Genomic DNA, 24,832 nt, shown 5'->3' with positions numbered 1-24,832 from the left:
TTTACTGTAATACTGCACAAACATGTGAACACTTTATAATCTTCTGCTAACTTGGATATCTTTGATTAATATGAAAATGCAGATTCACTAAGCATGTGTTGAAAAAAGAGGTTGTTTCCCTTTATTTCATTTGTTTTATGCAAAACGGGCTTTATTTCAAACATTTTCTGTAGTATTTCTAATATTTTATCAATATCACACATACCAGTTTATGCAAAATTCATTTAAAATGTTCTGTATGCCTCATTTCATATTTTGCAAATAAGAAATAGTGCCAAGCAAGTTTTAATATCTGAAATTCATTTCTGACCTGTTTTACGAAGTATGGACATTGTAAGATGATTTACTCTTGTATATTCCATCAGTTTTAAACAAGTGCCTTAAGTCATTTTAGCCATGCCGCCTCTAACACCATGTCCTTTAGATATGCCTCTTCTGGCACCATGTCCTTTTAGACATGTGACTTCTGACATCATGTTGCTTGTCCCTCTCTAACATAGTAACATAGATGACAAGCAGGTGGGGTATTTCGTTTAGATGCTTTAATACATAAAAAGACATCAGGATGGTTAGCAGCATCATAAAATATAAACAAACTAGTTAACAGACAGACCTTACATTCATGCATGCTTACATCTTAACAGCTAACTACAAAATGGCAGTCAGACTTGCACATGCTCTTTATTTATAGACTTGTGCAAGCCCTCTGATAGCTTCTTAAAGGTACATATACACACATTGCTCTACATCACCATGACAATATTTCTTATTGAGAACTGTCTTGCAACACATTGTAGTTACTGAAATTGTTAACACAGAGATTCTGCATGTCACATACAAATAAAAACCCTACTGCAAACTATCTCTTTCAATACATTGCAGTCCCTTCTACTTGAATGTCCTTGAAGTCCCAAATCTGCTCCCCAGTTAACCCAGCCTGAGTTTTCCTGTACAACAGATTACCTTAATCTCCACCCATATCTCCTAACCTCTGGTGTCCAGATATAGCAGCTAGAAAACTTATTTTCATGTATTGTTGCCCTGCTAATATTTGTTTCTAGTCTTAATCATAATGGCCTGGGTTGTAACCTGGAACAAATACATACACACTTTACCACAGATTCAGTATATTTCTTTAAGTTAAGAAGGCCCATACCACCAAGTCCTATGGGGAGGAACAACTTTTTCCTACTCCACCCTAGGAGCAACCCATTGTATACAAAGTTAGCATAAGGTTTTACAGTTTATTCAATAGATTATGTCTATATGCATGAGGAAAATGCTGCATCAAAAATAGAAATTTTGGGAAAATATGCATTTCATTTAATTGTACTGTTGCGAGCAATGGAAACCATTTTTTCCCTAAAAACTACTTTGTTTGAAATATTTGTGCGTTAGGGTCTGCAATTGACATTGGCTATGTTGGAATGTTCATAAGTAATGAGTACACCTAAATATCTATGTTCTAGAACCATCTTTTAAAGTGTGTCTTATGGTAAGGAATGCAAGTATTCTTTTGCTGCTGTAGATAATGCTAACAGCATTGTATCATTTTCATTTATTTTGAGGTCTGTAAAGTATCTGAGGGTTTGAAGCTTGCTATGACTTTCTCATAATTATAGTATGGATGTGACATCCATATAACACACTCATCAGTGAAGCAAGAGGAAATCAGAGTACTATGAGTGGAAATTTCAAAACCTACCTGGTACAAATTGCAATTGAGAAATAGGATATATACTTTAGTGGCTAGAAAAAAATAACAGGGAAATTGGCCAGCCTTGCCTTATTCCACAATGTCACAGATAGGTCAAAAAAATTGCACTTCAAGGTAACAGCCCTTGGGAAATTTCAATTGATCCATGTGGTACCAAATAAAATCCCACCTGACTGAATCAAATGCATTGCCACTCTGTTGGGCTGTTAGTTGGGCCTGAATGTGGTTGAATTGCGCCTCATGATTTTCGGCAGCATGATATTTGCTGCAGCCAATAGGAATGGATTAATAAGTGCCTCTAATGATTCCTTGATGCATGAGATATCTTCTGCATTATTATTCTGTATGACTGCCACACATCTTCATGACAACACATGTCTTCCCTTGACAGGAGTGATCAGCAAGTGAATAGAGTAGACCATTAAGAAACTGTAAATTTATTTCTCATTTTTAAAATGGCAGGACTGGCTAATTAAACTATCTCCATAAAGTTGATATTGCAACACTTTACAAAAGGTTACCTGTTTACAAAATTAACAGATTTAAGGTGACAAGAGCTTATTTTCCTTCTCAGCACACAACCTCTATTAGCACGAGCTCATGCGTGTTTCAAAAAAGGGCAATTATTATTGCAGGCTAAACACTTTTTAAATCATAATATAAATATGTGACTATTGTTTCTTGTTGTAATGTAATTAGATATCAAATTCCATAGTTTGACTATGGTGTATAAAGAATCTCCAGGAAATCTGAATAATTTACTGACACATAGGAGATATTTTTAAGAGTCCATAAGCATGTGGATGGATGATAAAGCCAAGGAAGTTCCTGTTTTACAGGGTATTCATGCAGCTTGTGAATTAAGTTATGAATAATCTTTAATTGTGTGAAGCTTAGATTACCTAGCAAGTTTAACCAGTTTTATTTGTATTAAGTCAAATAGTGATTCTATTGCTTTCAATAGCTGTGAATTGTGTTTTTGCAAATTGATTAGCACTGAGGAACAATATAAGAGAGTAGGAAAAAGAAACGTTTTAGCTGTTGTGTCACATGCATGCTTGCTAGGTTAAATAAAACTTAACATTGTAGACACAGCTTAATTTCTTCAGTACTTTGTAATTAATAGAGTCAATATAATGATCAAATTTCAGGATGTTATCAGTAATTATGCCTAATGGTTTAGTTTGGGTAACTTTTTCTTTGGTAATTCTAATGATTTTGAGGCTTTCAGTTTCAGAAGATTATTTTCATACAGTGGACTGTGTTTGTGCTTAGTCAGTATGGGGGTCCAGTATCTTCAACCATGCATAAATCCTCTTTTGTGGGATTGTACCCTACACAGGACTATGGAAGACACCGATGTCACAGTGTCCCCTGGCTGAGAATCAGTTAAAGGTATCTGAATATCACCACCAGGGTCTGCAGAGGTTTGTTCATCAGCAGTATACACAGCCTAAGCAATATTTACATGTTCCCTCTCTACCAATGAATTGGTAAAGAAATGACCAAAGCACACAATTAGAACTAATTCACAACTGTATGCAGTGACAAGGATACCAAGGAAAAATAAGTCCAACATTGCATACATATAACCAAAGAAATTAATTTAATCCAAAACTGTGTGCTTTCACGGGCACATACAACTAGGACATCATCAGAGTTAAAAACATTGTGCAATTGTGAGCTTAAATAGTAAAAATAGAAACAGGTGCTATTAATTCATCAAACATTTAAAGGCAAATTACTTCACTCTAATAAAAATGTTATTAACAATTCTTGAAAAAACAGTGTTGGGTCTAATTAAAACTTAACATTATAAATCTCCTTTATTTAAAACTTGAAACATATTAAATCAGTTATTATTGATATATTGTTATTGTTAAAATAACAAACTTTTACTTTTGTTGTGCTCTAAACTTTAAAATACTAATGATAGAACAAGCCTCGTTAATACCTGGACTTTGCATTGCATTTAATCTCAATTGCCATTCCAATTCTTTACGCTCTAACAAATTTTTCACTCCCCCCAAGGTTGTCCATATATACACTTTATAAAAAATAAGAACATTTTAAAATTGGTACATGTCATATTATGGGTATATAGGGCATTACTTGCTTTTCCATTTTTAATGTCCCTTATATGTTCTGCCATACATTCTCTTAGCTTCCATGTAGTTTTCCCTACATAGAATGCTAAACATGAAATACAGGAAGCCACATATACTACCTTTTCTGTATTACAGTTACACCTACCAGGACAACTTAATGTTGTATTGTGCCCTAGAATAACAATATATGGGCCATCATTTACAAATTTGTACCACCTACAACAACCACATTTATACATTTTAGAATTCAATTTTTATTATTATTTTATGCAAAACCATGTCCACTCAAACCAATTTTTAAATTCTTACCTTTATTATACACTACTAAGGGTTTATTTCCTACCTTAAATCTAATCTCTTGGAAATAAGACATATTCCAATGAGTATTCAATATATTCACTATAGATGGTCAACATGAATTATTATATTGCACTATCATAGCCCCGTGTCTATTAATCTTGTCTTTATTTGAAATATTATCATTCTTTTTCGATAAATCAACCTTCAAAATAGGTGCAAATTTGCTACCCCTATAGTTTAAAATTTCTTTCTTAACTTTCTTTAATAAATCCATTGGGTAGCCCCTGTCAGCAAACATCCCAATCAATACTTGTAATTCACATAGAAACTTCATCTCTTCACTAACTAACCTTGAGAGTCTTGCCATCTGTCCCTTAATAATACTTCTTTTATGATGTGGAGGATGACAACTCTCATAGTGTAACATAGCATTAGAGTAAGTTTCTTTTTTGTAAATATTAGAACCCCACCTTCTATTAACATAGTCTTGATAAAATTGAATATCCACGTAATCAATATTCTCAATATGAATCTTCTTGGTAAATCTCAAGAAGGTGGTGGTATAGTTTAAATATTCAAAAAAAACTCCATAAATTCTTGTTCATTACCCTTCCACAAAACCTTAGTGATATAAACAGAAGTATAAACTTGACCTTTTTCCCATTCTGCCAATACCAGATTTGCATAAATGGGTGCACATTTAGTGACAATTCCTACCCCTGACACTTGTTGAAACACTTCTCCTTCAAAGAACAAATACTTATTTTTGAGTACCAATTCCATCATGGTAGTGATAGTATTAATATAAGTATTAGTTAATACATTGCTACTTGCTAGAGCATTGTAAAGATATTCCATACCCCTGTCATGAGCTATTGTTGTAAACAAATTCACTGCATCTACTGTAATAAAAAGAATATCATCATGAAAACTAGTATCCCTTTCACACAGTTGTTCAATCATTTGGACAGTGGGATGTGATGGTGGAATAAAGGTATGTCTTTTCCTTAACATATTACAACCTTCATGTACATCGTTAAGTGTCAATAAAAAACATTTTCAGATTTAAATTTTGGGTTTACATGTTTACACTAATTAACAAACTGGCAATGTCTAGTCTAAATTCAGGCAGAAAAGTAAAACCTCTCTTAATTAAAGTAACATGTTCCTGTCTAACCTCCAATGTAGTAAAACTGAATATCTTAAAACCATCACTATTATGTATTTCAGGATAAATATCATTAGGCTCAGTTAATACATATTGTCCTTGTAATATTGTTTGCTGCTGCACCAGTTTGAGCCCTTCATCCCTTGCCACCGCGGGGCTGTGTTGTCTGTCCTCCTGTCCTAGTAATGCTTCTTCTGATTCCTTATTCATTCTAAATGCCTCAATTAAGGCTGTTGCACAAAAGGTTCATCACAGGCTGCATTTTGTTCATCATTAACATTATTTTCATTTATTTCACCCCTATTGTCTCGATTGTCATTAATATTTCCTGTAATATTCCTTGGTAATTGGGATACTGTTTTATTGGCATAGTCTTTTGAGTCCCTTAAAAGTTTACTCGGCTTCCCATCCCAATTCTCAGCCACATACTTATCCAAATCACAAAATATGTCATATTTGGAAGCATTTAATGAAAATAATAAGTCTTTAGTAATGCTTTCATTGACTTCTTTAATTTCTTTTTGCAACCCTAACATTACTCTTTTGTTATTCCATCCCAGTTTTATCAAACAAATCTCACAATTCTCTATGCATCACAGAATTAATTACTGTACCTGTGGGATATTTATATAATCATAGTTCCTTTGCTACTTGCTTAAGGGCCAGCGATTTGTTTAAGAATGCATTGTCTAACTGCAATGCTTTAAACATATGTGACAAACTATCCAAAGCATTTAATTGTGCTCAAAGTGACCCTCAGTCTTGTACTCCTCTCTCCATGGCATTTTCACCATAATCAGGAGTCTTAAGCCAGTCCAATAGGTTAAAACCCCTTTGTGAATGGTTTTTCGAAACCAGTGCTGGATTTCCAGATGCTGCCATGTTAGCGTCAACCACGTTCATACAAGGGGCGGTATGCACTGTCAATTCGTCAAGTTGGGTAGAAGTCAAAGAAATATGATTAGGGTTGTGAGACCCACTTCTTAAAGCTGTAGCTAATGAATCCAATTGTTCATAAATACATTCCATTAGGATAGTCGAGTCACCAGTTGAAACTGCCATAACACCAAGACACACTGCAAACAGAGTGAATGTAACCATGAACCACTCTCTATCAATGAATTGGTAAAGAAACGACCAAACCACACAACTAGAACTAATTCTCAACTGTACACAGTGACAAGGATAGCAAGGAAAAATAAAGTGAAACACTGTGTACATATAACCAGAAAAATTTATTTAATCCAAAACTGAGAGCTTTTGCCCGCACATACAACTAGGGATTCATCAGTTAAAAACATTGTGCAATTGTGAGCTTAAATAGTAAAAATAGAACCTTGTGACCATTAACCCATCAAACATTTAAAGACACATTACTTCAATCTAATAAAAATGTTATTAATAATTCTTGAAAACCCAATGTTGGGTCTGAAAACAACTTAACATTATAAACCTCCTTTATTTAAAACTAGAAACAAATTAAATCAATTGTTATCACTATATTGTTATTGTTAAAATAACATAAATGTTTACTTATTTTGTGCTCTAAGCTTTAAAATATTAATGATAGAACAAGCGTCATTAATACCTAGACTTTGCATGGCATTTAATCTCAATCGCCATTCTAATTCTTTACGCTCTAACAAATTTTTCACATCTCCCCACGGTTGTTCATATATACTCTATCTATTATAAAAAATAAGAACTTTTTTAAATTGGTACATGTTGTAGTATGGGCATATAGGGCATTACTTGCTTTTCCATTTTTAATGTTCCTAATATGCTCCACCATACATTCTCTTAGCTTCCTTGTAGATTTCCCTACATAGAATGCTAAACATGAAATACAGGAAGCCACATATACTACATTTTCTATATTACAGTTACACCTACCAGGACAACTTAATGTTGTATTGTACCCTGGAATAATATATGGGCCATCATTTACAAATTTTCACCACCTACAACAACCACATTTATACATTTAGAATTCAATTTTTTTATTGTTATTCTATGCAAAACCTTGCCCACTCTCAAACAAATTTTTTAAATTCTGACCTTTATTATATGTTATTGTGTCAGCATTTTGATCCTGCCATCCTGGCAACTTACCCCTGTGTCATAGTTCACCCTTGAATATGCCTTCTGCTTGGCACTGTGAAGCATGCCAGTCAAATGATGACTAACCTTGCTCGTTGTGTGCTTGTGCCTGCTCACTGTTTTAATGCCCTATAAAATAGACTGCAACACCTTATGCCATATTGGCTGGTCTGCATCCTCTCTACCCATTGTTTGAAGGCCATGCTGTATAGACCTGAGACATGAACAATGTTTACAGCATTGGTCTAATTCCCCTGCCTGTATCTGCCTTGTCCTGTGGGCATGCTGAATCTTGTTTGCACTTGAAGAAGTGAGAGTAAGTATTGATAAAAATATATGTACAGGTGCTGATAATGTACCTGTTCCATGTGTAACCCCTTGCAACAAAAGCATATTCAAAGTATGCAATCTTTTTACATTGTGCTACCATACAATTTAATGCTTCTTCAGAGTGGACAGCTTGTAAAATAGTCTACTGTTATGGCATGTGTAAACACCACCACCAAACAGCATGTCCACAGAATGCAAGCATTCTACATCATTCTGTGGTGCCATATAAGAAGTCTTGATAGAAGGTATTCCATAAAATAGTCTGCTAACATTGCATGATAGAGACCCTCTCAACCCCAATATGCTAACTGCTGCTGTGGTCATTAAAACATATAGACAAACAGATGAAGCAAAATACACTATTATGTTATACATATGCACATCCCCTAAGAAACGTGCCTTCTAGTCTGTCATACCTCTGACACCTGAGGTGTTTAGAAAATATACAAATTGCCAACAGAACACACATATCTAAAGTTATTTTAAGTTTCTAATTATTCTATTACTCTTTGAATTCCAGTAACCAAAATGGAAGCACAATTATTTAAATTTAAATCTGCAAATTTATACCACTGGTAAGGATTTCATAGACAAATGAGGCCTCCTATTACAAATGACTATGGTTCACTAAATTGTACATCCATACAACCATAGTTAGTAGCACTTGTGTCACAGGTACAATACTCTGTGTTTATTGCAATGCAGCTTTATTGCATCTGCTTTTGTGTAAGCTACTCACATGACAGTGATACTCAGACTGCAGCTCATCCGAGTTAGTGACTATATGTAGAGGAGTAATACAGTGACTAAACTAAACAGCAGTCTTAGAAGAAATAAAACATTCTCTTCGGAGGAATTTGTGTGTGACTATGAAAGTAATTAAGTGGCCCCATGAAGGTATATCCAGTTCATACTAAATTGCTCTTTTAAGATAATTTTAAAGTATCTTCTAGATGGGCAATACCTTAGGTTCTAAGAAGGTTTATCCAGGACTTTTCCAATAGTAGCTTGGAAGTTGTAATCACTATATCTTTTGGATTTCTATTTATAAACAAGCTAATCTACTCAGTCTCTGAGCTCATGAAAGGAATGCCTTCATGTAATCAATCCAAGTATTGTAGGAATGATGGGGGCCATAGAGGATTTGGTGTATGAAAGAACGCTTGAAAACAGTTATATCATAGTTAAATTCTAGCTATTAAAGGTAGTTCAAAAACTAGTGGATTTGAGTGGAGTGGCCATTAGCAAAAAAATAGTTCTGTTGTAGTACTTCTCAAGATTATGTAGCAAAGTGAATACAAATCCAGATAGGAGGTAGGCAGAATATAGCAAAGAAGATTAGAAGAAGGGATTTATTGTTCCAGCTCTATTACATTTTATTTTTTTTTTTACAATTGTCATGTTTGTTATTGCTTCATAGCTTTTTTTACATGCAGATTAAATAGTTTTAATATGTGATCGATAATGCAATTCGGGGAATTTAGCAAATGAGGTTAAGACTAACTGCACTAATGCTTAAATATATATTTATATGTATAAAATGTATGCATTAATGTATGTATTTTATACACAAGTGAACACACACATACACACACGCACACACACACACACACACACACACACATACACACACACACACACACACACACACACACACACACACACACACACACACACACACGCACACACACACACACACACACACACACATACCTGTGTGCAAGCACACATACACTCATACTGACACTTACAGACATGCTTTGCTTGATGTATTATGCACTTATGGGAGATACACAAATTACCGCCTCTGTTTTAAATTTGTTTTTTATACTGATCTCTTTATTATTTCCAGGTAGTAAACTGACTGCTACTTTTAACATTTTCTTGGCTAAATTCAGTTCAATATCTCCAACTCTTTCAGATGATAATATGTTGTACATGACAACAAATACATACATTCAAAATTAGATTAGACACAAATGTCACTTTAAAATTTGCTTCATAAAGTACGTGATCTAAAATCATCTGCTGCAGTATTCTTCAGATTATTCCTATATAAAATACAAAATTCACATTACAATAAACAACAATTGTTATTGAGCCATGTGTAGATTTCAGTACTGTTTTAAGTGTTTCAAGCATGTGGATCCTCACACAAAGGGTGTAATAGTTTTATAATGGCTTTAAAAAAGAGATGGGAGAATGTCCCCTTGTATTTATAGTACTTAATACTATAGACTTAATGAGCGTTGCAGTGGTGCAGCGGTTAACGTTGTCGCCTCACAGGAAGAAGTTCACCAGTTTGGTTTTTTGCTGAGGTGCCTTCTGTGCAGAGATTGCATGTTCTCCCTGCGTTTGCATGGGTTTCATCCAGGTACTCTGGTTTCCTCCCACAATCCAAAGACATACATCTGGAGTATTTCTCCTCTGGCTTCTGTTGAAAATAAGCTCTGTCCTAGTTGGACTTTCCCAGTTAACAAATGTTAAATAAATAAATAGTCTTGATCTCCTTAACAACCCATTTTCATAGTCTTTTCTGCCCTGAATCTATGAAATAGCACAACATATGTTTATTCAGGCAATCAAGATAGGTAGGAGATTCAAATGGACATGCAATCTTTTTTATTTATTTATATTGCTGAGAAGTTTTATTGGTTTTGTTTTATTGGTTTTTAAAATATCATGTGGTTATTTGTGATAGGCTGTCCAAGGTGAATTTAAGATTCTGTCATTATCTGATTAAGTCCTGATTCACTTGAATATAACCACTAATCTTTTCAGTAATTTTTTATTACTTACTCAGAGGTTTCACACTAAGTATATTTTATTATCTATCTACATGTCTATCTGTCTGTCTATCTATCTATCTATCTATCTATCTATCTATCTATCTATCTCTCTAATTCTAGTTATACATAACATATGCATCTAAAACTAGATAGATAGTTACCTGTAATAGATAGTAGCTCCATATAACATAGGTATTGCTCTTACTGTACATTTAAGTAGGTTTCCATTACTACCACTGCCATATGTTATTCAGTAATACTATGATTTAATTTCTTTGCACCACATTTACCCCTAAGTTCATTTCTTAACTGATTCAGGCTTATAATAAACAGTAAAGGAGAAAACACTGAATATGTTCATCTTTTGCATGTACTATTTTAATGGACTTCCTTTTATAAAAAATATGGATGCATGGTCAAAAGTTAACAGCATTTTTGTCAGATACAAGACTATACCACTTTTTAAGCATGATTAACAAATGCTTCTGAAAAAGATCATATATGCTGTAACAAAATAAAGTGACGCTGTAGATATTTAAAATGTCGAATTTTCCACAATTGTTGTAATCTTAGAAACTTTTAGTTAGCTTTTTTTAATTACCCTTATATTTTGCCCATACCTTCTTGCTAGCCTGTATTAACACTGCTTTCCCATGCTAATAGTCATTCATGTGTTTTTTCTCAGTGTTATAATAAACTAAATCCAGTGTGTTCCTTGTGCATAATGATAGTTCTTTCAGCATATGAGTTGGATGACCACAGTCAGCAGGCAAAAAGCTATTAGTTCCACTTCATTTCTGAAAGAATTTTCTTAAAATCCTTATCCTCAGTTTGCCTATTAACAACAAGGAAAAAAATCAACATATTCTGTGTACACTTTGTAAATAAAGCAAATACTCCTAATATTTAAATAAATGTAAAATGCAATACAAGGGTTTTTCCCCACAGAAGACAGCATATGTTGACATGTTAGAGGTAAGTTTCCTATTACTAGTGTTCATGGTGTCCCAAGTCTGTGGTTGCATTTTTTTCTATCTACCTGGCAGTCTACAGTCCTGTAAGAAAACACATCTCACATGCAGTATAAAATTCATTAAACTGTTATGTATTTAATAGTTTACATGTTCTGAAATGGTCACATAGCTACTGCATCGACTAAATATGCACAGTCCAAAAAGATTTTTTTTTTGTCTAAATTTTTCAGAGTAAACATTGGTATTTGTCAGTTAAGCCTCACATTTCTGGTGAGTCTGAAATTGTTTTTGTGCAGTTAACTAAACTTAGTTGATTTTAGGAAGTTCCATCATAGTAACACTGGCTGCAAGGTGAATGATGAACAGTTTATAGGTTTATAGTGAGACATACTTGCAGTTTAAGGCATACCAATAAACTTACATCAAGCGCCTTTTCCATATCCCATGTCAAATGGACACATTAGTAAATCAAAATAACAAAAAGGTTGGACTTCCATGCTCCCTAATAATTAACATTGGAAATTGCAAGATAATTTGAAAAGGATTACATGCATGTATAATAAAATCCTACATAAGATGAAAGAAATGCCTGACCAGTGCAAAGAGAAATATGTCCATTGGGGATTGAGATACAAGGACTGCACAGTGGTGAAAGTGCCATTGGTAGTCTCTGTCCCTTTTTGCTAAGCAGAGACTAATCATAAGTGTAAAATATAAAAATACTGTTCTGTAAGCACTGATGAGCCCTATATGTGATTCAGAAGTTCAGGGGTTGCCTGTATCCCAACACAGCATAGAGACAGGGTAGCACATCTGACCATTTTAGGTTGCAAATCCATGTAATAGGGATCAGGGAATATATTAATACCAGCCAGGATGCCCAACTGTGTTGCTAGGCACTGCCATGCACACTGCTGTAGTGACATGACAGCTTACCTAAACCATATCCCTCCCTCAGCATTCTGCCAGGGAAAAATTTTGGAATAGGCTTGCAAAGATAGATGCTATTCCATCTAGCACCTTGCTTTTGTAAATCCACTTACATAAGAAAAAAATGAATAAGCCACACATTGTATGACTCACTTGATTAAACCGTGTGGACTGAAGACAAATGAATAGTATTGTACCTCAAAACAAAGGGTATACTCCATCAAGCAAATACTGAAATAAAATGTGATGAACACTTAAAAACAAAAAAAGAAGATCTGAAGAAAACTCCAAATATTTTAATAAGCATTCCAATCTGGTACTTCAGATTTTTACCTTCACAGGATCTGACATCTTAAAAACAATATTCCCCTTTTATAGAACGCAACATCTAATAATCATCCGAGAAAAGCCGAAATATGCAACAACAACATCTAATAATCATACACGTATTTAATAAAGTACTCTAATTATCTAATTATAAATGCTTTTAACCAGTAAGGCATGCATATATATCAACATATAATATATATATATATATATATATATATATATATATATATATATTTACAGAGAGAGCGCGAGATAGCGAGAGAGAGAGAGAGAGAGAGAGAGAGAGAGATATGTAACCATTTGAAATGTTAGGACCTACTAGAGTGAGTTTCAAAACACAGAGACTAAATGGGCAAGTCTGAGATGGCCATGTCACAAAATATTTTCTACCCTGAAGTATCCCATTCTTGGAGTTGAAATAAATAAGTTCAGGGTGTGTGGAGGGCTTTCCCCCAGCAAAAAAGAAGTTTAAAGAAAAAGAGCAATGTTTGACATTCACTCTTCCCCTGTATTTTCACTCCTTTTTTTCAGCATGTCTATGCTCACCATTTCTAGTGCAAACATTTAAGCGTTTTGTGGATGATGTCTTCCTCATTTGGGAGGGAGATCAACAAGAACCCATTGAATTTGTTAACTTCTTGGATGCCCCTATGAACTTCTTGAAGTTTAAACTTAAATTCTCAAAGGATGAGACATATTTTTTAGATGTGAAAATAGAGAAACATGGTAATGAAAGATGCACTAGCATCTTCAGGAAAGAAGTGTAAGCTAATAGATATTTGTACAAAAACAGTATGCATGCTGGCCATATATTTACATGTATTGTTAGCTAATGAAAATTAACAGACTTAATATGGATGTGTGTAAATGTGGTGAACAAATGGAAAATATGATACAGGAATTTAATGACAGAAGATATGACAGTGGGTTCCTTAGTGAGCTTGTACATGAAGTTATGAATGAGACAGCTGGAGCAACGAGTCAAGAGAATGATTTAGCTCAGAGGAATAGACAGAATAATGTACATTACATTAGTACCTATAATTGGAGAACATATGACATTAAAAAAATTCATATTAAGTAATTGGGGGATTCTGGGGGTGATGCTTGAACTTAGGCAATATATTGGAGAAAAAAAATGAATTTCACCAATAAAAATTGTCGTAACTTAAAGAAACAACTTTGTTATAAAGATATGAACTATAGTAATAAGGTAAAAATAAATAATAAATTTGGGACATTCCCATACCATAACTGTTCCTGATGTAAATTTATATTAGTTAGGAATGAATTTACGCATCCGAATACGAATCAAAGATATGTGTTTAGATGTTTTGCCACATGTAATACCATTAATACCATATATCTGGCTATGTGCACAAAATGTCCAGGGATTTATGCAGGGAAGTGTACCAGGAAGTTTAAGAGCAGATAATTCAGCATCAGTCTGATATAACAAAAAGTATTAGTAGCAATGCACTAGCTAAACATGTTACTGAATATGGCTTCGAACATACTTTTAAATTTAGAGTTATAGATATATATTTTATGAAAATATGAGGGGTAGTGACGTAAATAACAAATTGGAAGTAAGTTAGTATGGCTGGATTATTCAGTTGCAAGCATACTGCAAACCAAGACTTAATGCTGCAGTTATCATTAAGCCCCTCTTAATATATAAACAAATATGTTTAAAATGATTGTTACTTTTATCAGATTTTTAGGTATTTATGTACATATTTGAACTGTATTTCTAATTGCTGAGAATAGTTGGAGTATTTTGAACTGTGTCTCATGATTTTATTTGAAATTGTTATTTAAATGAATGTTATATTTGATATTTTCATACTGATGAAGGGTGATATCCTGAAACCGTTGTGGTTATTAATTTTTTTTGGCATTTCAAGAGTCTGGTGTTTTATTTGAATTCTGCTTTTTTATCGGAGACTCTATTAGCCATTGTCTTTGATCCAGTTTTGTTAGCATCATTCTAATTTCAGTTACGATGCTTCTTTGTCACACAGTTATTGGGAAATGCTTATGTACTGTCTTCTATTTGTGCTTCTATCAAGGTGAAAACAGACAAACATGAACATTTTCACTGTTTCATTCTAGAAAAAATGAAAAAGTGCCTTCCTAAGGAATAATGTAAACATATATCAGTGTGTGGCATACAAGTGATATCATACATACAAGTACAGCTCCAGGCACAGCTGTTTATAATTGTCACATCTACTACAAGACAGCAGTGAAAGTGTCAAAGGCAAGTGTCTCAGTAATGTCTAAAGGGCATACATTACTCAGTGATCTCTTATAAAAATTAACCAGTATTTACACAACATATGTAAAATAATGCTATTGACAACTTAGAGGCAAAATATGAATGATTGTATCATTGAGAAATAATGCAAACATCATTTTTTACAAAAAATACAATTCAGATTTTTTTTACAGTTAAATACTTTTATTACTACATTCTAAAATAATGTGTATTGAGAATGACAGGTGCAAAGCAGCAGATAAGATAAAGAAGATATACAAAGGTAACATGTCATATTGTCATATGGATATTTTTTTTTAAAGGAGAAAGACAAAGGACAACATGCCTGAAAAGAGTAATGGCAATAACAAAATATTTTAAATTGCTCACAAGATAAAGAGAATAAGGGATCGAGTTTAAATTAGAGGTTATAAAAAGGATGATGAAAACGAACAGAATGTTGATTGCAGGATTTACCTAGAGGTCAAGAAAATAAATGTACACAAAACTACTGAACAGAATGGAGCACAACTGGAGAGGCCACACAAGTACCTTACAAAGAGGATCCTAGGCCTTAAATATGTGTGCTATAAGGACAGACTCAAAAAACTCCAACTATTCTCTGTCTCATATCGCCTACTTAGAGGCAAGCTCTGCTTGACTTACAAAGCCATGTCTGACCCAGCTCTGTTAGAAATGCTACAGCTAAAGAAATTCCAATCCCTCCGCACCACATGCTCCATAGACCTCAACCTCATTACCACAATCAACAGAACTGGAGGGACAGGTACATAACCCAGAGACTGCCCATGCTATGGAATAGACTTCCCATACATGTCAAGCAGAGCACCCCACTGGCCCTCTTCAAGAGGAATCTTGATGAGTGGATGGGAAATAAAAAATTCACCCCAGGGATCACTCCAGTGGCTCTACTCAACTGAGGCACTAGGAACTAAGGTCATGTGGCATGATGCCATGGTAATCCTATAGGCTAGGCTTGTAAAGGCTCCAGGGCCATTAGCCTAGTACACACATATGAACCTAAGAACCTATGAATATCACAGAGTCTGAAAGAATCTAGTCAAACCATATGCATATTTTTAATTTTATTTTATTTTCCAGAAGTGAGGAAAGTACATACAAAGTCAAACTACCTTCCTACTTTTAATGCTTTTCTAAAAATAATGATAAAAGATTCACATAAGAGATGAGAAGAGGTAGGTTCTGACTGTCCTTGACTAAGAGCATGAACAACTGGGAGAGGATTAACAATTATAGATGCACAGATGAGGGCTGACTGATTGCGTAACCATTTTAGCTTACATGAAAACATATATTTTTCTGAATAAAAGGGAGGCAGACGTACTCCAATCACAACAAGCATCCTTAAAAAGTACATAGGTTCATAGGCGTATTGCTCTTGAGGGCCATTTTAAGCCCAGACACGTTCCCTTTTTGTGTTCAAATTAACATATCCCATTTGGTTACAGATTGGAATTACCCATCCTATCATTGATAATTATATATTACCCCTTATGATAACAAATGTGATCATACAATAGATACAATTTTGAGGGGATCCATGCATTAAATAAAGCATTTAGGAGATTCCTCTGTACAATAGTAGTAGTACAGAGGGCAGTCCTGGAGTACATTTTCTGTTTCCCATCTATAGATCTGCTTGAATATGTAAAATAATTACATTTGTTTTATATGGATGCAGAGTCTGTTCTAGAGCAGCAATATACACTGCGTGATATACCTGTCCTTCAAACCATTCTGTTGATGTTATAGAAGAGGTATATATTTCCAGACTGATTATTTGTGATGCAGTTTGACTTGCTGATGTGCAGTAATTCCATTAGTAATGAATTGGAGCATACCTTGAATGCCAGACACAAGTCACCTCTTATCAGCCTATAGGACACCAAGTATAGTGACAGGGCTTTGAGTTGGTCCATGTAAGATATGCTGTTCAGGATTGTATCCTTTCAGTTCATGCCATGGCTTTACTACTGTGGTGTTATAAGGTAGTGCCATCTGTGCCAGGGAGAGTAGGGCAGTATGTGTGTACATATGCCAGCATAGCTAGCTAGATTTATGTAAAGAATTTTATGTTATTTGACTATCACAGTGATTTGTACATATGTTTGAGTTAAAAATATATTTGTAAAGTTACTTGTGTTAAAAATGCATCAACAGTGGGTCCTGCTGGACAGAAAGAATGTATGAATGTATATCAAGTTGTATTGTTGTAACTCATCAAATGCGTATGCTGGTCAGACAACACAAGAAGGGTGCAAAGTTTAAAATTGTGTTATAGCTTTCAGATGCTGGCACAGATCTTAAGAAATCTGTGTGTGTGTATTGTACCAGAGTCAGGAGACCAGAGATGATGTCATCCTCTAACCAGCATTTGGTTTCTTTGGAAGTCTTGCAGAAGTACTTTGGAAACTGGCAGGTAAGATTTCTGACAGGATATATATCTCACACATACACATAGACAAATAGAAACATCATCTGCCTTTTGCTGTGGTAAGACACTCAGAAAACATCAGCTTGTCTTGCTTTAGTAAGTAGTCAGGGAACAGTAATTCTTTAGTCAGTCAAGGACATTTAGTGAGAATAGCTTAGTATTGTGTTCCTGCATCTGTAAGAAGCTACCCAACTGTATTAGTTTTATATCTCTGTGGTTGAAACTCTGTTGTTTATTGTATTCAGTATTCTTATGTTTTCTATTTTATTATTTATTATTAAATATTTTAATACCTTTCATTGTGGCTGGTCCTTTACAGAATACTTTTAGCATCTTGAGAGTACTTATGCTTGTTTTAGTGACACTGCAGCCACTCTTCAAAGGCATGCTGGTTTAGTCACACCCTACCATTTGTATTAGTATTAATTTTACACAGGACAATTGGGTACCTTTTGTAAGAGCCTTAGGGTAGCTGACTGGTGGCAGCATGATTACTTCAGAGTCTGGGAAGAAAGGATCAGAGCTCGTAAATCTGCGGCAGCTTTTCCCAGGTGTGTGTATGTGGGTATAAAACTCAAATATCCAAATGTTTGTGTCAACTACTGGGAACAGGGGCACAGAGCTCCAAAGTGATCAGTGTGGAGCTATGTTTGGGTATGGAGTGAGAAAAAATGTCCAGCCCAAGGTATGGAGCATATTCCCTGTGTGCTCTTAAGGGAAATTGTGCTTGGTGCAGGGAGCTGCATCTGAAAATACTGTGTGAATCCATCCTGCTCTTACAGACCATCCATCACAGGAGTCAGTGGTGAGGACTGAGTCTCCTTAGTTGCTGGCCCAGAGTAGGGATCGATCTCAACTATTTTCAACAATATAAAGAGAAGTTTTGTCTAATGTAATTCCAGTAAATCTTCTGGCAGTGAGTCATATGGCTGATGATTACCTGCAACTTCAAGAGAGGCAATGCATTACATTGTAAAATGCTTTAGTAATCTCCTTAAGAACAAAGCACAAATAATGACTGAAAAATCAGAAAATGTTTGGAAAAGGCGGTTAAGTAGAAGAATTTTATAGCTTTGTTAACATGAGTTGTCCTCTGCAAATTTTCATTTGGAGCACCTAGAATGAAAGGGGATATTTCATGCAGATAGCAATTTAATTTGCAGCTATAATGCTTAGTGACAGACATGCAAACTAATCATGGATATACCTAATGGAACATTATTCTCTACAGTTTACAGAAAGTCAACATATAGAAATAACTTTCTGGATTTTTCTATACAGCATCCTTTTTATATGAAAAAGAACTTAGTTAAAGGACAGTTCATTCATTTGTCTCAACTCATTAGTTATGGTGAAGAATTTTCATGGCTAAACAGATAAAAACCACAAGTGACTCTACTACCTATATGGATATTGCTCTCAACAACAAACTTTTATTTTATCAATTTTAAATAGTTAAACTCATTTCAAAAATTAGAGAAATAAAAAAAAAAAAAGCTGGAATTGTTAAAAATCTAGTGATTCTAGATAGCACAACTCATAGCTTCCTCATGGAACTTCCATAACCCTAGAGCCCTACCAAAACTTTTTTCAACTCTTAATCTTACAGACACCATTCAGTAATATTTCGACCAAGAAAATTTATATATACAAAACTCTAACAACCACAAAAAAGTACAATCTAATGACTTTCAATTACAGTCCTTATCGGAGGATCTTTCAATAACAAAATATATATTCTGGATTTACAGACAAAACTTACAGATCTAGAAGCTAGAAGCAGACGTAATAATATTTTAATAAGGACCTTTAACTGGATATATAACAATAACTTACTAAACTTACAAAATAATAGCTAAATAAAAAATATACCATACTACTCATGATCTGGATAAAAATTAATCATAAGTCCCAACACCAAATTCCGCTTCAATGACAACAACAATAAGAAATGAGAATGTAAATGATTAAAAAAGAAGTAAATCTTCAAACTTCAACTTACTCAAGAAAAAAAGAAATCCTTTAAACTCTCAAACTTCAAAAATAAATCAGACAAAATCCCCTTCCCCAATGTCTGAACTGAGAATCATTAAAACAGCCTTAAGAAACTACTTTCAACTTACTTGCCAAAATTACAAAACTTATTAAATAAACATAAAAACATATTCTGAAATCCTTAAACTTTCCCTCAACAACTTCTAGATAAGAATAAGCTCAAAAACTAGCAAAAAGAAATAAAAAGCCAAAACCTCCACCCCCCATTACTCAATTTACTCAATCAAATCAGATTCTGATAGATTTCATTTCAAATTATTTTCAACAATCAGTAGTTAATAGGGTAAAACACTCTCAATCCTCAGATGATTCTCAGCTTCAACTCATTATTTTCCCCTCTCTTAAAATTTAAAAAAAAGGTAATTCTGTTGTTTTTTAGGCATTCCAAGAAATACAAAACTATCATATCGGACCTCATTCAAATAGGTAAATTGCAGGTCTTTCTCCATTTTACCTGTAACTTCTTCAAGTTTTCATCTCAAAGGTTTTTACCAAAAATAAGAAATTCTTTTTCTTTATTATAAAGAGAACACGACACCGTTTAAAACACTGACTAATATTCCTCTTATTATTAAAAACAAACAATGTAAAAATGACAAGATAAATTATGCACTTTCATTTAATGCAGTAATCCAACTAGATACACATGCTATTTTAGATTACAGACACTGTAAATACTCCAGCTTTAATTTACAACACCATCTTTAATATCATGAGGATATAGCACAAAATGGGACACACAGCAACCTTGGATTCCTAATGCAATTTACAATAAAATTTCAAAAAATTAATAAACCATATATCATAGATGCATCATATTGGTTTTGAACCTTTAAACAGTGGGATTTTTGAATGCTTGTGTGCCACTTCATGATAAATAAATATTTATACAATATAATGTTGCGCTGCTATACACTCTCTTACATACATTACTGTTAGCTAAACAAGAATAAAGAAAAGAGATCCAACCAAATATTGAAGGCCAATGTGCTTCAGGTCAGGTGGTCTCTTTAGTCTTTTTATTAAGCCTTTTTTTGTAACATATCACTCAAAATACCAGAGTAAATAAGAACTAAAATCCTAAATACTCACGTAAAACTAATTCAGTTTTGCAGATGATTTAAAGACAATCTTCAAATTTCCTTCACTAGGTCTAACAAAAAATTTTTGAAATATAGTTTTAATTCTCTTCTAACTCAGACCTAAATACATTTACAAAAAAATCACATATGTTTGTTATCATCACTAGTATTCACAAATCTTTCTATTTTCCTAGTTTACTGGTTTAATTAACCAATAACATTAAAAATCTAGGCTGTCTCTTTATCCATAGGGTCTTATCCATGCTTCAAAATGTGTGCCATAAAACATGGTAATATATTATATTCTAAGCAATATAGTTTGGAAAAATCTGAGTACTATATTTTGTCCAAAGGAAAAAGTAGCAATATGAATGTCCTACCCAGGTTTCTTAATCTTTTATGTATATTTGATTAATGTATAGTACTAATAACTTTTCTTCAAAATTAACAAGATTAACAGGAGTTCATATAAGTTCACCCTAATAGGGTTAGGAGTTAGAGATTCTTTGGATTCTACTTTCAAAGGGGTTCTCTTGGCCAAACTTTCATGTGTTTTACACTATTATACAAGTTGTACTTCCTAATGGGGTTTCAAACTTATTTCAAGCTTTATCACTCTAACCCCTGGTTAACTCCTCTCCATATCTCCTATTAACTTTAACAAAAATTTATTATATTCATATACCCTTTTTAACCTCACTATTATGCCCTTGCAAATCACATTAAGCTATACTGAAACATAAAAATAAGCTTTTAAAGCTGTATTAGAACACTAAACTTGAATTTATTAACCAACATCAACTAGTACAATATTACTTTGGAATCAAAATCAATAATGAAATGTCAGGAAAAAACAAATTCCCTAAAATCAAAGGAGGCGAATGTTTGGGGTTATTATCAAATATAGGTCTTCAGGAAGTCGAGAGCTTCACATGAGTGTAAAGGGACCAATAAAAAATGTCTAGTTATTCTCCGACAATTAAGACATCCGATTTAAACCTTTTATATTTCTCATGCTCAATTCAAGGAAATCAATATCCTAGAAATTAATTATATATGAAATCTCGAGCACTATCTCTAAACTTCATCCCAGAACAAAATAACTTTACCTATTTACATAACTCAATTTGGCTTATACTCAAACTCAAAAATAACTTTTGAAAATTATTTATAGAGGATCTCAACTCCTATTACAATATCTACCAGTAGTATATCTTAATAATTCGAAGATAGAAGATCCTCTTTGAAAACTCTTTATTGCTCCTACTACACACCTGTAATACTTAATAAACCTAGAGAAATGTATAAAACTTCTTCAACAATTGTCCTTAATATTGCTCATCTATTTATTTCTTTCTGGTAAAAAAATCTATCTCAAATACTCTCACTACCTCTAAATCTCGTCTGCTCTAATGTTCTCTTTCACCTCCACACTTTTTTCTAAATTAGCCATACTAACCTTAAACATACTTCTTCTCTCTGATACCTTAAAACAAATAAATTAATTTCTTTGATATACCTACTAACTATACATTACTAAACTATGGTTGGATAATTTTAAAAAGTGGAAAGGTTTCAAAGAGAAAAAAAAAAAAGAATTTTTAGCACAGTGTTTTTTACTTAAAAAGATGTTTTTGCTTAGGAGCTATCCTCTACTGTTAATTGACAATCTGTCTCATGAAGTCTCTTCAACTAGGTATTCCAAATGCATTTCTATTTTAAAGTTTGTCTTTCAGCCCACAGTTTCAGAACCTTCAAACTCAGACAGAACTCTTAATTTTCCAATTCCTATATGCAGAGACATGTCAGTTATTAGAGAAATTATTTCTAAGAACTGGGATATCATTTCAGACACTCCTGAAATAGGCATGTCTCTAGGAGTCCCCCCGCACTTTACTTTCAAAAGAACAAAGACTATTCGTATGCATTTAGAAAACAGAGATGCTCCTTTTTTGTGCCATGCACATCACATCTCTTCTTCTAGCAATGGTATGTTTTGTTGTAACAAGTGTGTAGTTTGTCCATTTATTTTTACTGGTTAAAAAGTATGTTTATCCACACTGATAATTCTAAACATTATGACTGCCTTTCCTCTTTTGTAGTATACGCTGGTGTTTGTGTTTCCTGTGATTGTTTTGATATAGGCATCTTGGAGCAATCAGAAATGGAAATTTGAATAATGCACTAGCTAAACATAGTGTTGAATGTTCATACTTTTTTTACGTTTACTTTTTTGTATTGGAACAAATAGATTCCTTCTTTGGAGACTGTGACTCATACCTTAAATTAAAATAACTCAAGTGGCAATTGCTTTTGAATGCAGAGGCTAATCCTGGCCTCACTGAAAACATTAATATTAAGTGTGCTCTTCTGTGGTATCATTAGGACACTCCCTTTTTATGCTTTATATGATAACTATTGTACTGCTGTCACTACACATCACTTCACATATTAATGTTGATGTCATTTGATCTTTACATCTATATGCTCAGTATTTTCATTGGATAATCTGAATTGTTTGTATATAGCTTATTGGCTGCTGTTTGCATTTTGTTCTATGTTTTTACATTTATACTGATCTCTATTACAGTTCCTTGTATTCTGAAGAAGTCATTCTCATCTAACAAGAATAAAAGCGCTCAATAACTGTCCAGTGTCTGTGGGGTTTTTTCCAGCCATAGAAATTTAGTTTTTAATCATGGATAGAAGTGGTGTGGAAGAATATCCATAAATCAAATTACTGAATTTAAATTCTCACAGCAGTAAAGGTTCTTAGTCTGGTCATAAAAATATTAATAAGATATTTGTGCAGAAAATTTGACAATTACATTATAGGAGCGAGATTGTTTCTCATACAGTTATTTGAAAATAATCCTATAACAATGCAGGGTATGCACAGGAAACTATGGTATGCAGTGTGGGTCACAATATACTACAAGAAAGACGGTGACACCAGGGTTAATCAAAAGAGAGGCTTTTGCAACTGTATTTTACATCTTTTCAGGACAGCATTCTGTTAATGTGTATCACTAAAGTATGGATATCTGATTGAAAGTTAACAAAGAAAATCTGCTACAAATACCTGAATCTTTACAGTACCTGGACACAATTATAAACTGCTAGAAAACAATGCAAGGTGTAAAGCTGAGATTTTGTTGTTCTTAGCAGTGTGAAAATAAATGAGGTGGTAAAAATTATTTTTGATAAAAGTCATCATGACAGCAATATGTCACCTATGAAGCTACAGAGACGAGGGCTCAGAAACAGGTACTGGAAGTATTGTTTACTCAGGAGGGATGACTCTTAAAGAAAACAGCATTACAACAGATATGTAGAGGATAGCAATGTTACGAGAATAAACGTACGCGTTGCCAAGCAAAGCAGTGAGCTAATTAGGCTGCAGGCAGCAGTTCTATAAAGAACAAGGGTCAAGGTATAAAAAAGCATGCAACTGTATAATCAAATGTTTACATGCCAAGAATGTTAAGAAGAGCCATGAAATTACTTTTTGATGATCTATAAAAATATTTCAGTTGCGTAGCTCAGGGGCTCATATTTGGGCATTAATAACACAATTTCCTTAGGTCACACTCTCCTTTTATAATATGAAGGTGTCTTTTCTTTTCACTGATGATGGGAATTGTGTCATTCATTGTGACTCTAATATTCGGCACTTGTAGTTATTGCATTACACTATGGATACAATGTGTGGCACTGATACACAAGCAAAAAGTAGCTGTGTTTTTTTATTGACATGCGGATTTCCCACTGGCATACTGCCTGCTAATGGGAAATGTAGCATGAGGGAATTGTAAGATTAATTCTCCTATTGTTCATGCCTGTCAAAAAGGAACTGGAAAACAAATCAGGAAATTAGTATCGCTGCTACCATAAGGGTCATACTACCTTTAGAAAGTCCCATTGGACTAGATGTTCTTTTTGTGTTGTCTACAGACTCTTTGTCTGACAAATGTGGGTTAGATCACAATGGAATATACATAAACAAGAGCTAAAAACTTATGATAACTGTAGCCCTCAATAAAACTGTGATCATTTTAATGCCCAAAAATGGGGCAATAGTGCATGTAGAAAAAAAACACACAAACAGCTGATGTGCTTTTCGGTATATTACTTTTCCTTCATGCTGTAACCCAAGTATAGAGCTGACTGATTGTGCTATGACACTGGATATCTGAAAAGAGAGTGTGAAGCA

Source organism: Protopterus annectens, chromosome 2.part0 (assembly GCF_019279795.1).
Source record: "Protopterus annectens isolate FY-2018-M chromosome 2.part0, PAN1.0, whole genome shotgun sequence".
Taxonomy (NCBI): Eukaryota; Metazoa; Chordata; order Ceratodontiformes; family Protopteridae; genus Protopterus; species Protopterus annectens.
Note: the sequence above shows the minus strand (reverse complement) of the source record.